Source organism: Grampus griseus, assembly GCF_964374135.1.
Source record: "Grampus griseus genome assembly, chromosome: 8".
Taxonomy (NCBI): Eukaryota; Metazoa; Chordata; class Mammalia; order Artiodactyla; family Delphinidae; genus Grampus; species Grampus griseus.
This window is the reverse complement of record NC_139002.1, coordinates 26,903,275-26,928,379: the sequence shown is the minus strand read 5'-3', so window position 1 is coordinate 26,928,379 and position 25,105 is coordinate 26,903,275. Positions and strand designations below refer to the sequence as shown.

Below are 25,105 nucleotides of genomic sequence, written 5' to 3'. Positions count from 1 at the left end.
TAGAAAAATCAACATAGTAAGTATGTCAATTCTCCCCATATTGATTATAGTAGTTTAATACAATTCCTATGAAAATTCCATAAAAAATTGTTTTGAGATAGAGATGTTTACTCTAAAACATATATGGGATGATAAGGAAAACAGAATAGCTGACGCAATTTTGAAAAATAATAATAATGTGAGAAGAATCAGTCTACCTGACTTAAAGGTTCACATAGCTACAGTAATCAAGACTGCCTGATACTGGTGAAAAGACTAATACATAGATCTGTGGAACAGAGAATATAACTAAGAAGTAGCTCCACTCAAGTAAAGTCAACTGATTTTTGACCAAAGTTCAAAGCAATTCAATGAATAGTACTAAAGCAAATGATATTGAAGCAAATGGACATCCACAGGCAAAAAAAATGAAAAAAGAACCTTGATCTAACGATCACACTTCATAAAAAAATTAACTCAAAATACATCATAAATTTAAATATAAAATGTAAAACTATAAAACTTTTAGAAGGAAGAAATTATAGGAGAAAATCTTTGTGACTAGGAGTCAGTCAATGAGTTCTTAGATATGACAGGAAAAGTATAATCCATGAAATAGAGAAAAAAATTGGTAGGTTGAATTTTACCAAAACTAAAAACTTTTCCTTTGTGAAAGACCATGTTAAGATAATGAAAAGACAAGATATGGGCTGGGAGAAAATATCTGTAAATGAAATCTGATAAAAGATTCATATCTAGAATATATAAAGAACTCTCAAAACTCAACAGTACAAAAACCCAAACAATCAATTAAGAAATAGGAAAAGGGCATGAAGAAATATTTCACCAATGAGAACATACAGATGGCAAATAAGCACATTAAGAGATGTTCAATATCATTAGTCATTAAAGGCATACTTCATTTTATTGCACCTCACAGATATTGTACTTTTGATGATTTGTGGCAACCCTGTGATGTCAGATGGCTGTTAGTATTTTTTAGAAATAAAGTATTTTAAAATTAAGGCATGTACATTGCTTTTTTAGACATAGTGCTATTGCATATTTAATAGACAATAATACAGTATAAACATAACTTTTATATGCACTGGAAAAACAAAAACTCCATATAACTTGCTGTACTGCAATATTTGTTTCATTGCAGAGGTCTGGACCAAACCCCCTATATCTCCGAGGATTCCACTATGAAAATGTAAAATTAAGTCCACAGGGAACTATTACTATTAGAATTGCTAATATAATATTAAAAATAATCACACCAAAAGCTTGAAAGGATTCAAAGACACTGGACCATTCATACATTGCTAGTGGAAATTATTTGGCAGTTTCTTAAAAAGCTGTTTAGTTTGTGTTTTCAAGACAGTGATCTCATTTGGCCAGGGAACTCAATGTGCAATTCTGCCTGATGTGAGGCCCAAACCATGAGCTTGCTGGCTTTTTTTTTTAATATCTTTATTGGAGTACAATTGTTTTACAAGGTTGTGCTAGTTTCTGTTGTACAACAAAGTGAATCAGCTATAAGTATACATATATTCCCATAACCCCTCCCTCTGGGGCTCCCTCCCATCCTCCCCGTCCTACCTCTCTAGGTCATCACAAAGCATCAAGCTGATCTCCCTGTGCTATAAAGCAGCTTCCCACTAGCCTTCCATTCTACATTTGGTAGTGTATATATGTCAAAGCTACTATCTCACTTTGTCCCAGCTTCCCCTTCACCCCTCTGTGTCCTCAAGTCCGTTCTCTACGTCTGCGTCTTTATTCCTGCCATGTCACTAGGTTCATCAGTACCATATTTTTAGGTTCCACATATGTGCGTTAGCATATGGTATCTGCTTCTCTCTTTATGACTTACTTCACTCTGTATGACAGTCTCTAGGTCCATCCACCTCATTACAAATAACTCAATATCCTTCTTTTTCATGGCTGAGTAATATCCCATTGTATACATGTGCCACATCTTCTTTATCCATTCATCTGTTGATGAACATTTAGGCTGCTTCCATGTCCTGGCTACTGTAAATAGTGCTACAATGAACATTCTGGTACATGTATCTTTCCGAATTAAGGTTTTCTCAGGGTATATGCCCAGTAGTGGGATTGCTGGGTCATGTGGTAGTTCTATTTTTTTAGCTTTCTAAGGAAGCCTCACACTCTTCTCCACAGTGGCTTTATCAATTTACATTCCCACCAACAGTGCAAGATGGTTCCCTTTTCTCCACACCCTGTCCAGCATTTATTGTTTGTAGATTTTCTGATGATGCCCATTCTAACCGGTGTGAGGTGATACCTCTATTGTAGTTTTGATTTGCATTTCTCTAATAATTAGTGATGTTGAGCAGCTTTCATGAGTTTGTTGGCCATCTGTATGTCTTCTTTGGAGAAATGGCTATTTAGGTCTTCTGCCCATTTTTGGATTGGGTTGTTTGTTTTCTTGATATTGAGCTGCATGAGCTGCTTGTATATTTTGGACATTAATCCTTTGTCAGTTGCTGTGTTTGCAAATATTTTCTCCCATTCTGAGGGCTGTCTTTTCATTTTGTTTATGGCTTCCTTTGCTGTGAAAAAGCTTTTAAGTTTCATTAAGTCCCATTTGTTTTTTTTATTTTTTATTTTCAATACTGTAGGAAGTGGGTCAAAATAGATCTTGCTGTGATTTATGTCAAAGAGTGTTCTGCCTATGCTTTCCTCTAAGAGTTTTATAGTGTCTGGCCTTACATTTAGATCTTTAACCCATTTTGAGTTTATTTTTGTGTATAGTGATAAGAAGTGTTCTAATTTCATTCTTTTACATGTAGCTTTCCAGTTTTCCAGCTCCACTTACTGAAGAGGCTGTCTTTTCTCCATTGTCTGTTCTTGCCTCCTTTGTCAAAGATAAGGTGACCATATGTGTGTGAGTTTATTGCTGGGCTTTCTATCCTGTTCCATTGATCTATATTTGTTTTTGTGCCAGTACCATATTGTCTTGATTACTGTAGCTTTCTAGTATGGTCTGAAGTCAGGGATCCTGAGTCCTCCAGCTCCGTTTTTCTTTCTCAAGATTGTTTTGGCTATTCAGGGTCTTTTGTGTTTCCATACAAATTGTACAGTTTTTTGTTCTGGTTTTGTGAAAAATGCCATTGGTAATTTGATAGGGATTGCACTGAATCTGTAGATTGCTTTGGGTAGTATAGTCATTTTCACAATGTTGATTCTGCCAATCTAGGAACATGGTATATCATTTTTGATTTCTTTCATCAGTGTTTTATAGTTTTCTGCATATAGGTCTTCTGCCTCCTTAGGTAGGTTTATTCCTAGGTATACTATTCTTTTTGTTGCAGTGGTAAATGGGAGTGTTTCCTTCTTGACTTCTCTTTCTGAATTTTTGTTGTTAGTGTATAGGAATGCAAGAAATTTCTGTGCGTGAATTTTGTATCCTGCTACTTTACCAAATTCATTGATTAGCTCTAGTAGTTTTCTGGTAGCATCTTTAGGATTCTGTATGTATAGTATCATGTCATCTGCAAACAGTGACAATTTTACTTCTTCTTTTCCAATTTGGATTCCTTTTATTTCTTTTTCCTCTCTGATTGCCATGGCTAAAACTTCCAAAACTATGTTGAATAATAGTGGTGAGAGTGGGCACCCTTGTCTTGTTCCTGATCTTAGTGGAAATGCTTTCAGTTTTTCACCATTGAGAATGACCTTGGTTGTGAGTTTTGTCATATATGGCTTTTATTATGTTGAGGTATGTTCCCTCTATGCCCACTTTCTGGAGAGTTTTAATCATAAATGGGTGTTGAATTTTGTCAGAAGCTTTTTCTGCATCTATTGAGAGTATCATATAGTTTTTATCCTTTAGTTCGTTAATATGGTGTATCACATTGATTGATTTGCATATACTGAAGAATCCTTCCATTCCTGGGGTAAACCTCACTTGATCATGGTGTATGATCCTTTTAATATGCTGTTGGATTCTGTTTGCTAGTATTTTGTTGAGGATTTTTGCATCTACGTTCATTAGTGATATTGGTCTGTAATTTTCTTTTTTTCTGAACATCTTTGTCTGGTTTTGGTATCAGGGTGAGGGTGGCCTCATAGAATGAGTTTGGGAGTGTTCCTCCCTCTGTTGTATTTTGGAAGAGTTTGAGAAGGATGGGTGTTAGCTCTTCTCTAAATGTCTGATAGAATTCACCTGTGAAGCCTCTGCCCCTGGGCGTTTTTGTTGTTGGTAGATTTTTAATCACAGTTTCAATTTCAGTGCTTGTGATTGGTCTGTTCATGTTTTCTATTTCTTCCTTGTTCAGTCTTGGAAGGTTGTACCTGTCAAAGAATTTGTCCATTTCTTCCAGGTTGCCCACTTTATTGGCATATAGTTGCTTGTAGTAGTCTCTCATGATCCTCTGTATTTCTGTGGTGTCAGTTGTTACTTCTCCTTTTTCATTTCTAATTCTGTTGATATGTCTTCTCCCTTTTTTCCTGATGAGTCTGGCTAAAGGTTTATCAATTTTGTTTATCTTCTCAAAGAACCAGCTTTTAGTTTTATGGATCTTTGCTATTGTTTCCTTCCTTTTTCATTTATTTCTTACCTGATCTTTACAATTCCTTTCCTCTGCTAACTTTGGGTTTTTCTTATTCTTCTTTCTCTAATTGCTGTAGGTTTAAGGTTAGGTTGTTTATTTGAGATTTTTCTGGTTTCTTGAGGTAGGATTGTATTGCTATAAACTTCCCTCTTAGAACTGCTTTTGCTGCACCATATAGGTTTTGGGTTGTTGTGTTTTCATTGTCATTTGTTCCTAGGTATTTTTTGATTTCCTCTTTGATTTCTTCAGTGATCTCTTGGTTGTTTAGTAGCATATTGTTTAGCCTCCATGTGTCTGTACTTTTTACATTATTTTCCTTTAATCGATATCTAGTCTCATAGCAATGTGGTCGGAAACGATGCTTGATACAATTTCAGTTTTCTCAATGCTTGATACGATTTCAATTTTCTCAAATTTACCAAGGTTTGATTTGTGACCCACGATGTGATCTATCCTAGAGAATGTTCTGTGTGCACTTGAGAAGAAAGTGTATTCTGTTGTTTTTGGATGGAATGTCTTATAAATATCATTTAAGTCCATCTGGTCTAATGTGTCTTTTAAAGCTTGTGTTTCCTTATTTATTTTCTGTTTGGATGATCTGTCCATTGGTGTAAGTGGGGTGGTTAAAGTCCCCTACTATTATTGTGTTACTGTCAATTTCCCCTTTTATGACCGTTAGCATTTGTCTTATGTATTGAGGTGCACCTATGTTAGGTACATAAATGTTTATAATTGTTACATCTTCTTCTTGGATTGATCCCTTGATCATTACATAATGTCCTTCCTTGTCTCTTGTAACAGTATTTTAAAGTCTGTTTGTCTGACATGGGTGTTTTTACTTCAGCTTTCTGTTGATTTCCATTTGCATGGAATATCTTTTTCCATCCCCTTACTTTCAGTCTGTATGTGTCCCTAGGTCTGAAGTGGGTCTCTTGTAGAAAGCATATATACAGGTCTTGTTTTTGTATTGATTCAGCCAGTCTGTGTCTTTTGGTTGCAGCATTTAATCCATTTACATTCAGGGTAATTATAAATATGTATGTTCCTATTAACATTTTAATTCTTTTGGGTTTGTTTTTGTAAGTCCTTTCCTTCTCTTTGTTTCCCGCCTAGAGAAGTTCCTTTATCAATTGTTGTAAAGCTGGTTTGATGGTGCTGAATTCTCTTAAGTTTTGCTTGTCTGTAAAGCTTTTGATTTCTCCATCGAATCTGAATGAGATCCTTGATGGGTAGAGTAATCTTGGTTGTAGGTTTTTTCCTTTCATCACTTTATATCTTGCCACTCCCTTCTGACCTGCAGTTTCCGCTGAAAGATCAGCTGTTAACCTTATGGGGATTCCATTGTATGTTATTTGATGGTTTTCTCTTGCTGCTTTTAATACTTTTTCTTTTTTTTTTTGTTAGTTTGATTAATATGTGTCTTGGCATGTTCCTCCTCGGGTTTATCTTGTATGGGACTCTCTGCACTTCCTGGACTTTACTATTTCCTTTCTCATGTTGGGAAAGTTTTCAACTATAATCTCTTCAAATATTTTCTCAGACCCTTTCATTTTTTCATTTTCTTTTGGGACGCCTATAATTCGAATGCTGGTGCACTTAATGTTGTCCCAGACGTCTCTGAGACTGTCCTCCATTCTCTTCATTCTTTTTTCTTTATTCTGCTCTGTGGCAGTTATTTCCACCATTCTATCTTCCAGCTGTCTTATCCACTCTTCTGCCTCATTCTGCTATTGATTCCTTCTAGAGTATTTTTCATTTCAGTTATTGAGTTCTTCTAGGTCCTTGTTGAACATTTCTTGTATTTTCTCTATTCTATTTCCAAGTTTTCAGATATCTTCACTATCATTACTCTGATTTCTTTTTCAGGTAATCTGCCTATTTCCTCTTCATTTATTTGGTCTTGTGGGTTTTTACCTTGCTGTTTTGCCTATATTTCTGTCTTCTCATTTTGTTTAATTTACAGTATTTGAAGTCTCCTTTCCCTAGGCTGCAGGGTCATAATTCCTCTTGCTTCTGTTCTCTGCACCCATGGTAGGGTTGGTCCACTTTCTTGTGTAGGGTTTCTGATGGAAGGGACTGATGCCTGCATTCTGGTGGGTGGAGCTGAGTCTTTTCCCTCTGATGAGTAGGGCCATGTTGGTGTGTTTTGGGGTGTCTGTGAACTTAGTATGACTTTGGGTCATCTGTGTGCTGATGGGTGGGTTTGTGTTCCTGTCTTGTTTGTTGTTTGGTATGAGGCATCCAGGACTGGGAGCTGCTGGCAGTTGGGTGGAGCTGGGTCTTGGATTCAGATAGAGGCCTTTGTGAGAGCTCTCGGTGTTGAATCTTCCCTGGGGCTGGGAATTCTCTAGTGGTCCAGCATCCTGGAGTTGGTGCTCCCACTCCAGAGCCTCAGGTCCGACTTCTGGTCAAGGGATCAAGACCCCGCAAGTGGCTCATCCCAGCAATAAACTGGATTAAAAAAAAAAAAAAAACGAACAAAACCCCAGACAAATGGTAGAAAATAAAAGAAGCAGAAACAGAAACAAGGAAACACACACACACAGAAAAGAAACAAAAACAGAACCAAATGAATCAAATAGCAAGAGAACAACCAGACAAACAAAAGAACCCAAGAACGAAATCAAACAATTAAGAAGAAAGCTGACAAAAACCCAAATCCAAAAATCAAAACCAAAACAGAGTGCCAACTGAAGAATGAAGCAGAAAACAATACAAACTGACCAAAACAGTATTTAAAAAAAAGAGAAAGACGACAGAACAACAAAAAAGCAATGTAGAAACAGAAATATATTTAAAAAATAGAAAATATATTAAAGAAAAAAAAAAGACACAGAAAACCCCAAAGAAATGGTAAAAACAGAAACAAGGAAAAAAACACGTAAAAGAAACAAAAACAGAGCCAAATCAAACAAAAAGCAAGAGAACAATGAAACAAATAGAAGAAATCAAAAATGGAATCAAACAATTAGGACTGAAACTAACAAAACCACATAACCGAAAAACAAAACCAAAGCAGTGTGCCAAGTGAAGAATAAAGCAAGGAAACAGAACTGATAAATATGATTTAAAATAATAATAATAAAATAAAATTTTAAAAAAAGGGAAACAACCCAGGACAACAGAAAGACAAAGTATAAATGGAAATGTTAAAAATATATATTAAAGAAAAAGAGAAAGAGAAAATAAAGGAAAAGAACACAGAAGAGAAAAGTAAAAACAAAAATGTATAAAAAAATATATAAAGATATGTTATAGAACACAGAGATCCCAAAAGACTAAAAAAACTAAAACAAAAAAAAGGAAACCAAAAAAAAAAAGCTAAAACCAACAACAGAATGAATCAAGACATAATAAAGTTAATAGTAATAATTATGTTTCCCTGGGGTCTCCAGTGTAAGTGTCCTTGCACACACCGTGAGCCACAGCCCACCTCTGCCTCCCCAAGAGGCTCCCCCTGCTTCTGGGCTGGTCTCTGGACCTGCTGAAGGCCCTGTGGGGACCACTCAGACTCTGATCTGGCCCAACTCCTGCGTGTGCTTGCCCCCAGAATCCACAGCTGCCAGAGCTAGACCGTTTTCATTTGTGGGAACACTCATTGTCTACTTAGATATTCCATAGATGCAAGGTCTACATAGTTGATCCTAGGGATTTAATCTGTAGCTTATACAGCCAATAGAAAGATTTTCGATATTCTTCCTTAGTCACCCCATCCCTGGGGTTCAGCTTTGGTTTTATCCCCACCTCAGCATGTGGTCCACCCACAGGAGTCTGGTCCTGAGGCTGCCTTGGAACTCTTGGGTCTGCCCCTGTGAGGACCAGGTGTAGAGGTGGTATGACTGCTTGGATTGCAGGAGCCCCAGCGGGACCAAATGCACAGGGAAGCTGGCGGCCAAGGGTGCAAGAGATATGGCCCTACTGAGGGTCTTTTCTGGCACCTGGCATAAGGCACATGGGGGCCAGCCCTGGCCAGGGTTTTTCTGGCACCTGGCAGCAGGCGTGCGATGGCCAGCCCTGAGAGGGCTTTTTATTATTGTCCTGCAGCCGGCGCCTGAGGGCCAGCTCTAAGGGGTTTTTTTTAATTGCTTGGCAGCCGGCAAGCAAGAGGCAGCCTTAAACACGCTTCTTTTATTGTCCGTTGGCAGGCATCAGCATGTGGGGAGAGAGAGGTTACAATAGTGGCTCCTTCCCCTGCGTATGACTCAGCAATAGCGCCCTGCTTCCATGGCAGTTCAGTCTTCTTCCACAGGCATTCCCTGCTGCAGATTTCCCCTCTCTCATTCCCTCAGTCCATCTCCCCACAGACAACAGCAGTTCTCGCTCTGGGCCTGTTATCCAATCCCCACGCAGCAGCTCCCAGCCCCCTTGCACACCTGTGAACACATGTTCCAGTCCGGGGCATGTAGGGCTGAGGTTTGGACCACCTGTGTATTTCTCACTCTGTCCCGTCTGCCACAGACTGGCTGCTTCACCCTCTTCCAACAGCCTCAAATGCTTCCCTTCCGTCCCAATCAACTTCTCCGTTGGAGAGAGGGTTTCCCCAAATTCAGGACTCTCTCCTCTGCTTCAGCTCCCCCACCCCAGGGTTCAGGTCCCGTCTGCTTCCTCTCCTCCTCCTTCTCTCTACTTTTTTTCCATCCTACCCAGTTATGCAGGAATCTTTATAGTCATTTCTGGTGTCCAAGGTCTTCTGCTAGTTTTCAGCCAGTGTTCTGAGAATTGTTGCACCTATAGATGTATTCCTGATGCATCCTGTGGAAAGAGATGAACTCCAGGTCCACCTACTCCTCTGCCACCTTAAATCTCCACCTTGCTGGCTTTGATGCCCGCTTTGCTGCTGCTGCTGGCCCAAGCAGGGAAGCTAATTCCTAGCTCTACCTATTACTGAGCACAATCCCAGCCCCACTTACTTGGAAACCTGGCCAGAGCATCCAGGAAACAGAGCAGTTCAGCAGCACTTGCAGAGTGCCAAGCCAGTGACTCTGTTCATCTGCAGAGCCCAGCTAGTGAACCTGTCTGACCAAGGAACTTTGTGCACAGTTTTGCCTGATTCAGGTCCTTGGCCAGCAAGCCATACCAGCTGTGAATTCTGTTACACAGCCCCCAAGTTGGGAAGCAAACTGAAAGCCTGGCCTAGGGCTGAATACAGCTTCCATGCCTGCCCAACCAGAAAAACTAATCAGAACTCTCAGGACACTGCGCAGCCCAACCTACTGCCTTGCTTACAACAGCAATGGAGCAGAGAGCTGAGCCAACATGGCACCATCAAAGGAAAGTAATAAAGCTCCAATAACTGACCCTAAAGTAATGGAGATCTCTGAATTGTGTGCAAAGATTTCAGAATAATCCCTTCAAAGAAGTTTAGTGAGCTTTACAGACAATTAAACAAAATGAGAAAAATAGTGCATGAGCAAAATAAGAAGTTCAACCAAAACATAAATGCTATTAAAGAAAACCCAGAAATCCTAGAGTTGAAGAACACAATGACTGATCTGAAGAATTCAATGGAGAGCCTTAATATCAGACTTGGTCAAGAAGAAGAAGGAATCAATGAACTAGAAAATAAGGCATTTAAAATTATCTAGTCGGAGGAGAAAAAAATGCAAAAGAGTGAAAAAAGCTTATGAGAGCCACAGGACACCATCAAAAGAATAATATTTGCATTATGAGAATCCTAGAAGAAAAGAGAAAAGGACAGAAAATATTTTTAAAGCAAGAATGGCTGAAAACTGTACAAACCTGGGGAGAGAAATGGACATCCACAGTTACGAGACCGAAAGGAGACCAAACAGATTGTACCCCAAAAGAGCTACAGAGACACATTGTAATTACATTGTCAAAAGTCAGACAAGAAAGAATTTAAACAGGAGCAGAAGAGCAACACATCATATACACAGGACCACCCCCATAGACTACAGGCAGATTTCTCAACAGAAACTTTGTAGCCCTGGAGAGAATGGGGTGATGTATTCAAAATATTGAAAGAAAAAAAGCCTGTCAATTAAGAATACTGTAACTGGCAAAGCAGTCTTTCAGAAATGAATGAGATAAAGACTTTCCCCAACAAAAACTGAGGGAGTTCATCACCACTAGATCTGCCTTAAATGAAATACTAAACGGAGTTCTTCAAGCATAAATGAAAGGATGCTAATTCACATCATAAAAAAACACGAATGTAAGTGTAAAGCTAACTAGCAATGGTAAATATACAGTGACATTCTCTAATACTGTAATGGTGGTACATAATTCACTTATAACTCTAAAAGTTAAAAAATAGGGCTTCCCTGGCGTCTCAGTGGTTGAGAGTCCACCTGCCAATGCAGGGGACACGGGTTTGTGCCCTGGTCCAGGAAGATCCCATATGCCGCGGATCAGCTAGGCCCGTGAGCCATGGCCACTAAGCCTGTGCGTCCAGAGCCTATGCTCCGCAATGGGAGAGATCGCAACAGTGAGAGGCCCGCGTACCGCAAAAAAAAAAAAAAAAGTTAAAACATAAAGAAGTAATAACTACAATAATGTATTTGATGCACAATATAAAATATATTAACTAAAACATCAATAACTTAAAATGGAAAAGGGGGAGAAGTAAAAATGTAAAGTTTATGTATGCTATCAAAATGATGTTATCAGATTAAAATAGGATGTTAAAAACATGAGAAATTTTATGTAAGCCTCATGGCAACCAGAAAGAAAAAAAACTATAGCAGTTATACAAACAATTATGATAAAGGAGTCAAAGAATACCACTACAAAAAGTCATCAAGTCACAAAGAAGACAGAAAGGTAAAAAACGAAGTCAGAACACATTTTGTTAATACTGTTAATGTGATGTGTGTTAATACTGTTAATAAAGGCCATATATGACAAGCCCACAGCTAACAGTATTAACAGAAAGGTAAAAAACGAAGTCAGAACACATTTTGTTAATCAAAATGCCAATAAAAGTCTTTACTATTAGTAATTACTTTAAATGTGAATGGATTAAATCATCAATCAAAAGACACAGAATGAATGAATGGATTTAAAAAACAAAAATCCAACCGTAAGCTGACTACAAAAGATTCACTTTAGTTTTAAAGACACACATAAACTGAGAGTGAAGCAACGGGTAAAGCTATTTTAAGCAAGTGGTAATCAAAAGAAAGCAGGGGTAGCTATATTTGTATCAGACAAAAGAGATGTTCAGCTAAAAATGGTCAAAAGAGACAAAGGGCATTATATAATGAAATTGGGGTCAATCTATCAAGAAGATATAACAGTTGTAAATATTTATGCAACCAACATCAGAGTATCTAAATATATATTTAAAAAAATACTAACAGAACTAACAGGAGAAATAAATAGGAATACAGTAATAGTTGGGGACTTTAACACCCACACTCAACAATGGACACATCACCCAGAAAATCAATAAGGAAACAGCATATTTGAACAACATTATAGACCAAATGAACCTAATAGACATATACAAACACTCCATCCAGCAACAGCAGAATACTCATTCTTACCAAGTTCACACAGAACATCTTCTAGGCTAGAATATATTTTAGACCACAAAATAAGTCTCAGCAAATTTAAGAAGACTGAAATCACACCAACTATGTTTCCTGGCTACAATCATATGAAACTATAAATCAGTATCAGGAGAAAACCTTGATAATATATGGAATATTAAACAACACAAATATATGGAAAAATATATGGAATTTATATATATGGATATATTATATATATTATATATATATAATATATATGGAAAAATATATGGAAATTAAACAACACACTTCTGAACAACCAATGTATCAGAGAAAAAATTAAAAAGAAAATTTAAAAAGTATCTTGAGACAAGTGAAAATGGAAATACAACATACCAAACTTTAAGGAGTGGAGCAAAAACAGTTCTAAGAGGGAAGTTTACAGCAATATATACATATATCAAGAAAAAAGAAAGACTTCAAATAAACAACCTAATTTTATATTTCAAGGAACTAGAAAAATAAAATAAGCCCAAAGTTAGCAGAAGTAAGGAAATAATAAAGATAACAGAAATGAATAAATAGAAAACAGGATGACAAAACTAAGAGTTGGTTCTTTGAAAAAAAATACAAAATTGCCAAGACTTTACCTTGACTAATCCAGGGGGAGGGGAGAGACAGAGGGAGAGACAGAGACAGAAAGAGACAAAGAGATTGAGAACCTAAATAAATAAAAGTATAAGTAAAAGAGGAGACATTACAACTGATACCACAGAAATACAAAGGATCATAAGAAATTACCATTAATAATTATATGCCAACTAACTGGACAACCCAGAAGAAATGGATAAATTCCTGGAAACATTCACCTACCAAGTCTGAATCATGAAAAAACAGAAAATCTGAATAGTCCAATTTCTCTAAGAATAAATCAGTAATCAAAAGAAAATCCCCAATGAAGAAAAGTCCAGAACCAGATGGATTCACTGGTGAAAGTTACCAAACACTTGAAGAAGAATTAAAGCCAATTCTTCTCAAACTCTTCCAAAAAAAGTGAACAGGAGGGAATACTCCTGAACACATTTTACGAGACCAAGATGACTGTGGTAACAAAGCCAAATAAGACCACTACAAAAAAACCCCAAAAAACTATAGACCAACATCCCTGATGAATACAGATGCAAAAATTCTCAACAAAATACTAGCAAACCAAATTCAACAGCACAATAAAAAGATCAGATCCCATGATTCATCCCTGGGATGCAAGAACGGTTCAACATATGCAAATCTATAAATGTGATTCATCACATTAACAGTCAGATAAAAATCATATGATCATCTCAGCAGATACAGAAAACGCATTTGAAAAATTAACACCCATTCACGATAAATATTCTCAATGAACTGGGCATAGAAGAAAAGTACCTCAACATAATAAAGGCCATATATGACAAGCCCACAGCTAACAGTATACTCAGTGGTGAAAGGCTGAAAAGCTTTTCCTCTAATGTCACTACCAGGATAAGGATACCCACTCTCACATAGTACTGGAAGTTCTAGCCAGAGTAATCAGGCAAGAAAAACAAATAAAAGGCATCAGATTCAGAAAGGAAGAAGTAAAATTGTCTTTGTTTGCAGATGACATGATTTTATATATAGAAAATTCTAAAGACTCCACCAAGAAATGTTAGCACTAATTAATTCAGTAAAGTTACAGGACACAACATCAACATACAAAAATCAGATTTCTACATGCTAACAACAAATTAACTAAGAAGTAAATAAAGAAAACAACCCATTTACAATAGCATCAATAACAATAAAATACTTTGGAGTCAATTTAACCAAGTAGGTGAAAAACTTACACACTAAAAACTACGAGACACTAATGAAAGAAATTGAAGACACAAATAAATGGAAAGACATCCCACGTTTGTGGATTGGAAGAATTAATATTATTAAAATGTCTGTTCTACACAAAGCCATCTATAGATTCAATACAATCCCTATCAAGATTCCCAAGGCATTTCTCACAAAAATAGAAAAAAAAATCCTACAATTCATATGGAACTACCATAGATGCCAAATAGTCAAAACAATCCTGTGAAAGAGCAAAGCTTCCTGATTTTAAACTCTATTACAAAGCTATAGTAATCAAAACAGTTTTGTACTGGTACAAAAACAGACACATAGACTAGTGGGAAAGAAACAAGAGCCCAAAAGTGACTCACACACATATATGTTCAACTAATGTTTGACAAGGAAGCCACAAACTCAATGGTAAAAAGACAGTTTCTTCAATAAATGGTGTTTGCAAAAATGTATATTCACGTGCAAAAGAATGAAACTAGATCCCTATTTCACAATATCCACAAAAATTAACTCAAAATTGATTAAAGACTTAAATGTAAAACCTGATACCATAAAACTCCCAAAAGAAAAATAGAGAATAAGCTCCTTGACATTGGTAATAGCAATGATTGTTTTGGATATGACACCTAAAACATAAGCAACAAAAACAAAAATAAGTGGGATTACAGCAAACTAATAAGCTTCTGTACAGTAAATGAAACAATCAACAAAATGAAAAGGCAACCTATAGAATGGGAGAAAATACTCTGAAACCACTCATCTGATAAAGTACCAATTTCCAAAATGTATAACAAACTCATACAACTCAATAGCAAAAAAACTCCAAATAACACAATTAAAAGTGGGCAAAGGACTCAAACAGACATATTTTCAAAAGAAATATTCAAATGGCCAACTGGTACATGAAAAAGTACTCAACACCACTAATCAACAGGGAAATGCTAATCAAAACCCCAATATATCACCTCACAATTGTCAGCATGGCTACTATCAAAAAGACAAGCAATAACAAGTGCTGTTGGGGATGTGGAGAAAAGAAACCTTTGTATACATTTGTTGTGAATGTAAACTGGTATAGACAATATAGAAAATAGTACGCAGGTTCCTCAAAAACTTAAAGGTAGAAGTACCATATGATCCAGCAATTCAACTTCTGGGTATACATCCAACAGAAATCAAATCACTGTCCTGAACAGATATCTGTACCCCCATTTCACTGCAGCATTACTTACAATAGCCAAGACATGGAAACAACTTAAACGTCCATGGGTAAATGAATGGATAAAGAAAATATGATACACACAACACACACACACAGAGGAAAATTATTTAGTCATAAAAAATAAGGAATTTTGCCAGTTGTGACAACATGTATTGACCTTGAGGGCATTATGTTAAGTCAGACAGAAAGACAAATACTGTAAGATGTTAACTTATATGTGGGATCTAAAAACCCAAAGTCATAGAAACATAGAACAAATTGGTGTTAGCCAGAGGTGGGGGTGTGTGTGTGGAGGGAGAACTGGGTAAATGGGGTCAAAATGTACAAATTTCCAGTTATAAGATAAATAAGTTCTGTAAATGTAACATTCAGCATGATGACTATAGTTAACAATATTGTATTGAATATTTGAAAGCTGCTAAGAGAGTAGACCTTACAAGTTCAAATCAGAAAAAACTGTAACTGTAGGTGATGGATGTTAACTAAACTTATTGTGGTAATCATTCAGCAATACATACATATATCAAGTCATGTACACCAAAAATACAATGTTATATATCAATTATATCTCAAAAAAACTGGAGGGTGGGGAGCTAAACATATAACATACTACCCAATAATCATAGACCTGGGTATTTATCCTAGAGAAACAAAAACTTATGTGGGCTTAAAAACCTGTACATAACTTTTCATAGCAGCTTTATTTATATAGTCAAAAACTGGAAACAGCCAAAATGTTGCTCAATAAATGAATGAGTATACAGACTGTGGAACATTCTTACCATGAAGTATAACTCACCATTAAAAAGGAACAAACTACTATATACACAACAGCTTGGATGGATTACAAGGACATTATCATGAGTGAAAAAACTCAATCTCAAAAGGTCACATATTGTTTGATTCCATTTCTATAATATTCTTGAAATGACAAAATTATAGGCATGAAAAAGCAAGTAGTGGTTTCCAGGGATTAAGGACTTTGTTGTGGGGGGTTGGGGGAGGTGGATATGCACAAAGGAGACTTGACTATGGCAACAGTTACAGTACTCTACACAGGTGATAAAATGACATGGAACTATACACACACTGTATCAATGTTAAATTCCTGGTTTTGAATTTGGACAATAATTATGTAAGATATAACCACTGGGGACATTGGGTGAAGGATACATGTGATCTCTCTGTACTATTTTTGTAACTTCCTGTATATCTGTAATTATTTCAAAATAAAAATTAAAAGAAAAAGACAATGATATATAAATTCAAATCAGAAACTACTTTGACATTACAGTTTTGTTCTTGTTCAAAACACTTAGAACATTCAAAGAAAATTTCCTTTTATTTTTGGTGGTTCCTCAGTTTTTAAAAATAAGTTGAATGTAAAACAAAACAGCTAAAAGGTATCCAAACCTGAGACTTTCAAAAGGATAAAAACTATATTTCTGGGCTTCCCTGGTGGCGCAGTGGTTGAGAGTCCACCTGCCGATGCAGGGGACACGGGTTCGTGCCCTGGTCCAGGAAGATCCCACATGCCGCAGAGCGGCTAGGCCCATAAGCCATGGCCGCTGAGCCAGCATGTCCGGAGCCTGTGCTCCGCAACGAGAGAGGCCACGACAGTGAGAGGCCCACATAACGCAAAAAAAAAAAAAAAAAAAAAAACTATATTTCTTCATAGTGGCATAGGTCTTGAGAACATCAACTTAAAAAACTCAACCACAAATTTTTTATATTAAGTTCATTGTCATTAAAAATATGAATGTAATTTGGATCTGTGTTGAATTAAGTCAATTATTCAGTCTCACTGTTCATGAATAAGAATTAAACACAATGATATAAGTATAAAGAAATTCTTACTTCTACAAAGATAGTCACAAAAAGCAAACTTTACTAGAAATTTTCAAGTATTCTCAAATATATTAGGATCATACACAGCTATTCACTTTTAAAATGTTGTTAAAAGATAAAGCCTGCCATGTATACTCTACACAGAATGACAAATCCAAGAAGCTGAAGCTTTCATTTCTTAAATTAGGTTTGAGTAAGTCTGTACTTATATATTTTGCAAATGGCAAAGAACCTGGGATTGAGAGCTGAAGGAACAGGGTCTTACATGATCCATCACTTAGTAGTGACCCCTATTGAGGCTCTTTAAGGCTTTGGCTTCCTCATCTGCAAAGTGGACACGCCAATTACATTGTACTGTTGTGATGCTTAAATGATACTGATGTTAAACTAACGTTGTCAAATGGTATATAAAATATTAATGTTTAAAATCAGTAATAACATATACTTTGACAATAACATTATTAATTGTTAAACAATTCTTAAATCTTGGTAAAATATCTGTAAGGCAATTTTTTTCCTCCAAAATATTCTGTAAATTCAACATTATATTTCACTAATTTTAAGACATTCTTTCACACTTAACATATCTGAAATTGACAGATAGGTATCTTATAATCACTTTAGTTAAATAACACTCATATTTGTCATTACATATGTATGTGCATCAAAATATGAAGGATGTGTATCAGTGTCTTTGAAGAAAACCCTAAAGATAAAAATGGACACTCATTTAAGAAATGATACATCATTAATGCTCCTGATAACAGAGAACAACATTATGTAGAAAAACATGGACACTGAGATGCTGAGGCGAAGGTGAATTAGAAGAGTTAGATTCTGAATGTGAGCATCTCAGCTAATTGATTTTGCTTACTTTTTTTTAATGTGTGTACAAGGTTGATATGATTTTTTTTAAAAGGGCTTTCCATAAGTACGAAAAATTCCAAGTCATGGAAAGCTGTGTCATAGTTTAAATGGCACTTTTCTTCTTTCTTAGTAGCACAAAAAACAGTCTTGTATTTTATAAGAATGCATCTCAGCTTCAACGAAATACCTTCCTGCCGAAAACATTGAATCAATTTTCAAAACTATTCTCTTGTTTTTACTTTTAATGTGTTCCATTAAAATTTGATTTAAAAAATTATTCAATAAAAGTACAAGAATCAAGTCTAAGAACCAAGCCTTTGATATTAAGTAACGACAGAAGAGCATATGCAGGGCTTCCCTAGTGGCGCAGTGGTTGAGAGTCTACCTGCCAATGCAGGGGACACGGGTTTGTGCCCCGGTCCGGGAAGATCCCACATGCCGCGGAGCGGCTGGGCCCGTGAGCCATGGCCACTGAGCCTGCGCGTCCAGAGCCTGTGCTCCGCAACGGGAGAGGCCACAACAGTGAGAGGCCCGCGTACCGCAAAAACAAAAAAAAAAGAAGAAAAAGAGCATATGCAACTTGATAGAAGTGGAATATTAAACTAAAGTTGTGCTGTGACTGATGTGGGCTTTGATTTCATTGGGCCTTCCACTGATATTAGTTTGGTCACTGATGTTTCAACATAGAGCATTTTGCTGGCCTATTCTATTCAATATTTATTACAGAGTGCTAACTATATACCAGGTACTGTATTAGGCACTAGAGAGAGCATGGAGAATAAAGGCAGACATGATCCCTCCTTTCCTGATGTTTAGTATCTAGAAAAGAAGACTGTCAAATTATAAACTGCAATAAATACTGTGAAGAAACAACTGGGAAATAAATATAAAAATGAACAGCGGGTGGTATTCAACTTCAGATAATGACAATGTTAACAGTGAACACTTACGTAGTGCTTACTCTGTGCCAGGCTCTGTACCACATGCTTTACACACTCTTTAATTTTCAAAACAACTACTATAAAATAGATAATACTATTGTCCCTATTTTATATACAGGGAAAATGAGGCTTAAGATATCTGAAATTGATAAATAGATACCTTACAATCACTTTTGACAGGCAGCAATCATGACATATTTGTCATTACATGTGTATGTGAATTAAAATGTGAAGAATGGGTTTTCAGTATCTTGGAACAAAACCCTAAAGATAATAATAGATAGCAAGTAAGCAAGGAGATGGGATGTAAACCCAGGCACTCTGGCTCCAGAGCCCATGCTCTCATCCACTACAATATTAGGAAGAGCCTTTCTAAGAAGGTGTCATTTAAGCTGACACCCGAATAATGACAAGGTAAGGGGTTGGTGAGAGAAATCATGTATAAAGCCCTAGAATGGGAAAGGGTCCTTCAGTTTTAGGATATGAACGAAGGCCAGCATTGCTGGAGTATAGTTAATGAGAGCAAGAATGTTGGGGAGATAGGGTTACAGAAGGCTGGTGCTACCTCATGCAGGATCCTATAGGCCACAAGGAACTGGAATTTTGTTCTAAGTGCAACTGGAATTATGGAAGACTGAACTAGACAGCGACATGATTAGATTTATTTTTTTCTGGCTGATGTGTGAATGATGAATTGAGAGAAGGTAAGATAAATAGAGTCCAAGTCATTCATTTATTCAACAAATAATAGAAAATTTATGAAGTAACTATTATTGTAGTAAGCACTATTCCAGATATTGGGCATACAGTCAAAAACAATAGAGACAAGGTCCTCCACTCTGGAGTACACTTTAGAGTGGTGAACACAAAAACTCCTATATCCACAATTTCTATCACTCTATTGAACATTTTCGATCAATGTACAAATTTTAGTATCTCCCATCTTTAAACAAATATCAAACAAAAATCTATCCTTTGATCTTTTACCCTCCTCTAGCTACCATCCTATTTCTTTACTCCCAGAAAAACTTCTTTAAAGAACTGTCTGCAGTAACTTTGCCACCAGTTATCATCGCAACCCACTACAATCAAGTTCCTCTTTTTCACTCTATTCAAGTTGCTCATATCACTGGAACAAAATTTTTTTAAATTTGCATGGAATACAAAAGACCCCAAATAGCCAAAACAATCTTGAGAAAGAAGAACAGGCCTGGAGGAATCACGCTCCCTGACTTCAGACTCTATTACAAAGCTACAGTAATCAAAACAGTATTGTACTGGCACAAAAACAGACACATAGATAAATGAGACAGGTTAGAAAGCCCAGAAATAAACCCATACACTTACAGTCAATCAATCTACGATGAAGGAGGCAAGAATACACAGTGGAGAAAAGACAGTCTCTTCAATAAGTGGTGCTAAGAAAACTGTACAGCTACATGTAAAAGAATAAAATTAGAACATTCTCTAACACGATATGCAAAAATAAACTCAAAATGGATTAAAGACCTAAATGTAAAACCAGATACCTAAATGTAAAACTCCTAGAGGAAAACATAGGCAGAACACTCTTTGACATAATTCACAGAAATATTTTTTTGGATCTCTCCCATAGAGTAATGGAAACAGAAGCAAAAATAAACAAATGGGATCTAATTAAACTTAAAAGCTTTTGCACAGCAAAAGAAACCATTAAAAAAACCCAAAAAGACAACCTACAGAATGGGAGAAAATATTTGTAAATGATGCAAACAAACAAGGGCTTAATTTCCAAAATATACAAACAGCTTATACAACACAATATCAAAAAAAAAAACAAACATAAGATGGGCAGAAAACCTAAATAGACATTTCCCCAAGGAAGACATATAGATAGCCAATAGGCACATGAAAAGATGTTCAACATTGCTAGTTATTAGAGAAATGCAAATCAAAACACCTGTCAGAATGGCCATCATCAAAAAATCTACAAATAATAAATGCTAGAGAGGGTGTGGAGAAAAGGGAATCCTTCTATACTGTTGGTGGCAACCTAAACTGGTGCAGCCACTATGGAGAACAGTGTGAAGGTTCCTTAAAACACTAAAAATAGAATCACCATATGATCCCACTCCTGGGCATATATCCAGGAAAGACAAAAACTCTAATTAGAAGAGATACAGGGGTTTCCCTGGTGGCTCAGTGGTTGAGAGTCCACCTGCCGATGCAGGGTACACGGGTTCATGCCCCGGTCTGGGAGGATCCCACATGCTGCAGAGCGGCTAGGCCCGCAAGCCATGGCTGCTGAGCCTGCGCATCCGGAGCCTGTGCTCTGCAATGGAAGAGGCCACAGCAGTGAGAGGCTTGTGTACCACAAAAAAAAAAAAAAAAAAAGAAGAGACACATGCACCCTTATGTTCACAGCAGCACTATTTACAATAGCCAAGACATGGAAGCAACCTAACTGTCCATTGGCAGATGAATGGATAAAGAAGATGTAGTGTGTGTGTGTGTGTGTGTGTGTGTGTATGTATATATAATGGAATATTACTCAGCCATAAAAAAGAATGAAATAATGCCATTTGCAGCAACATGGATGGACCTAGAGATTATCATCTAAGTGAAGTAAGTCAGACACAGAAAGATAAATATCATATGATATCACTTATATGTGGAATCTAAAAAATGATATAAATGAACTTATTTAAAAAACAGAAATAGGCTCACAGACATGGAAAACAAACTGATGGTTACCAAAAGGGAAAGGGGGGAGAGATAAATTGATAATTTGGGATTAAAATATACATACTGCTATATATACAATAAACAACAAGGACTTACCATATAGCACAGGGAGTTGTATTCAATGTCTTGTTTGGAAAAGAATATATATATATTTTATATATATATATATTATATATTATATAAAATTTATATATATTTATTTGTATATTTATATAAATATATTATTTATTATATATATATTTATTATATTCATATATATTATATATACAATTTATATATAATTTATGTACATTTATATAATTTATATATTATATATACACATATATTTATATATATTTATATAACATATATAGTATATATTTTTATATTTTATATATATTATATATATTATATATATTATATTATATATATAATATATATAAAACTGAATCACTTTGCTGTACACCTGAAACTTTATAAATCAACTATACTTCAATAAAATAAATGAATAAAATAATCAAAGAAAAATGAAAATAAAATAAATAAAATTGCTCATATCAATGTCACCACACTACCATCTTGTAGTCAAATGCTAACTTCACTCCCCTCATCTTATTAACCTCTCAGAAGTATTCACACTGTTAACTAGTTCCCCATTCTTTTCTGTGCCACAACACTTTTCAAGTTTCTTATCTCCTTCTCAGTCTAATTAAGGAGGCCTATAGCACTGTGATTAAGAGCATGGACTTCTAGACTTAGCTCTGAAGACAGGTTGTTTCAGGAGTGCTTATGGCATGGAGGACAGACATAGCAAGAGAATGTTTCCCTTTCTTGAGCAAGATAGAAAACTAATCAGTATTTCCGGTGAGAAATATGGTGGTTTAGACTAGAGACTGGAGATGGAGGGAAATAGATTTTAGCTCTATTTTAGTAGTAGAACCAATAAAACTTTGCGATAGAACAGATACAGGAATTAAAGGAAAAGGGGAAATCAAGGTTTTGCAATAGAATAAAAAGCTAATGAACATTACCTAAAAAAATCACCAAATCTTAGAGATGATCTCATTTAATGCTTTTCCATTGAAACTGATACCTGGGAGAGGTTATGTGATTTACCCAAAGTCACATAGATAATTGGTGATAGAACTGAAACTGGAACACAAGTCTCTCAGAATCCTAAGAAGCCACAGATCAGGATCTGGTAAGATGACTACTACAAGCTTGCTGAGCTATCACTTTAGTCCTTTTTCCCCCTAACCAATGCAATAAAAAATACTATAATACATTTTTGGGTTTACTGAATATAGTTAGGCAAGCTATTAACTGCACACTTTATACTGCCTTAAGAAAAAAGGGAAGGAAGTAGACAGAATATAAATATCAGTATTAGCTCATGAAGAGTAAAATCTATTCTAAAAGTTCATCAAAAACATTTGCTGAAGTATACTATTTGTAAAAGGCAAGGTACACATGAACTTCCCCTCGGGCAGTTACATTCTAATTTGCAAGATAACACACATATAAATAATTCAGGCCAATAAGGCAGTACTAGATTAATTGCCAAATTAATTATATAGACAATATATATATTTTTTTAAGTACTCTGTAGTAGTCCTTTAGGAAAAGTAAGGCTTGAGCTAAGCCCTGATGGACAAGTAAGAATTTAAAAAGTAGATAGGGAATGGGATTAAACAAACCTATAAAGAGTGTCCACTAGGGTACTAGGCTCAGGGCTGGGGGATAGGGAGTGGGAAGAGTGAGCTTTTTATACGTGTCTGTGGAGACATTCTCTTTCGTATGACATTTGAGCTGAGTCCTGAATGACAAAGAGGAACAAGGAATGTGCTGATGGGAGGAGAAGAGAACATTCTGAGAAAACAAGTACAAAAAACCACTACATTACCTACCTTTATTAGGCTCTATAGATTGAATACACAAAGCTTAGCTGAAAGGTAAAAGAGTGGACCATACGTTCCTAAACCTGAGTTTAAATAATTCCACAAATTATCTTTCTCATCTGTTTCTCCAACGGTAAAAATTACTGCATAGACGAGCATGGGATATAATGGACATAGAAGTGTTTTTAGAAATAGAAAAGTAAATATACCAAAATTGTAATAGTCAGTTCAAAAAGACAAGAATGGAAAAGTGTTAATATGGTGCTTAGATACATAAAGTTAAAAGTGGACAAATGACTTAAAATCATTGCTGGTATGGGTAACAGTACTTTATACTTTACATATCTTTACATTTTCTCTTACTGTAGCTTTTTGTACATGTCTTATCTTCTTTGCCAGATTGTAAGCAGATATAGCACCTGACACATAGTATTAGCTAAACTGATGTATGAAGCCAGTACTTCATTTTACAGCTCTTTGAGGATTTGTGTTTGTGTATGTTCAAGATCTCATTTACTTGCAAATGATTGGAGGGGAATGATGATATCACGAAAAGTTAACAGAAACAAATATAGATGAAAACAGAATAAAACCTATCTTAAAGAGGATGGAAATAAGCCGCAAGTAACTGTTAATTACTACTGCTGGCTTTTAGTTGACATTCCCTGGCAGCCAAAGGAAGAAGGGAGTCGACTGAATCCCAGTGTCGCATTTAATCTACCACAAAGTTAGGCATTTAAATTCATCTACACAGATCAACTTTTCCCTGGACCAAAACCGCAAGGATCTTTGATCACAAGCAAATAACTGATCAAAGGCACAGAGTTAATTATGAAGGGCTCCTGAAATTATGCAACTTGGTTCTGTTGCTTTCAGAGCAAAGACCTCTGATAACAATGGGACCACCCACCGGTGCCTCAACAACAGAATCCTCAGTTTTCTCCCTAGGGCTCTGGCCCAGGCTTGGCAGCCACAAAAACCGCACCTGGGTCACTTTATGGCCTCAACACAGTTAGCTGCTTGGTAGCAGCCTTGGATTCAGGCAGGGTCCGCGCCCTACACTGGAGGCAATGCAGAGTCTTTGCCCCAGCCTTAGAAGGCAGGTTTCAGGGACGGCTGCTAGGGTTGGAGTGTCTAGATGAGTTTCGGCCTAAGGGGACAGGGGAGGAAGGCAACTCAGGGCCGCGGGAAACACAACTCTTGGGGGCACCATGCAGTCCCCTTCCTGCCACAGAAACCTCTCCCGCCCTGGAACACGAAGGAGCGGCACTGGTAGCCTAAGCCAAGAAAATTCTCTTCTCTGTGGATAATAGGGGCCGATCCTGGTCCCCAGGAATAAGACGCTACCATCCCACTCCTCTCTCACAGCTCAGAAATCACCCACCTGGAACTGCAGTCTCCGAAGTCTCCACCCCAGTCTCTGCCTCCACAGGCCTGATTGCGATTGGCTTGCACCTCTGTCCCGTTATCTCTTCTCCAAGTGTGAGTGGCGTTCTATACGCTCTTGGCCTTTGTCCCTCCCTTCGCTCGCCTCCGAAGCCCCGCCCCACGTGACGGTCACGCGTTGCCGCAAAGCGCAGAGGAGGGTCTCCACTTCCGCTCCCGGGGGAGGAGGTGGCAGAGTAGGCGGCGTGGAAGTGAGGGCTCTCGGTGAGCAACGTGCAGTTGACGTAGCGCGACGCTCCGCCCCCTCCGCCCGAGCGCCGGGAGGAAGTGGGTG

General features: G+C 36.9%; 1 protein-coding gene across 2 annotated transcripts in view; it reads right to left on the bottom strand.

The window, feature by feature from the left end:
• KBTBD3 (kelch repeat and BTB domain containing 3) overlaps positions 1–24,999 on the bottom strand; it is a gene marked incomplete at its 3' end in the record, with an annotated part of 49,866 nt that extends 24,867 nt beyond the window's left edge. For both annotated transcript variants that reach the window (XM_082660645.1, XM_082660644.1), the window contains exon 1: positions 24,770–24,999. The remainder of the gene's footprint in view (positions 1–24,769) is intronic.
• Between the last annotated feature and the right edge of the window lie 106 nt (positions 25,000–25,105).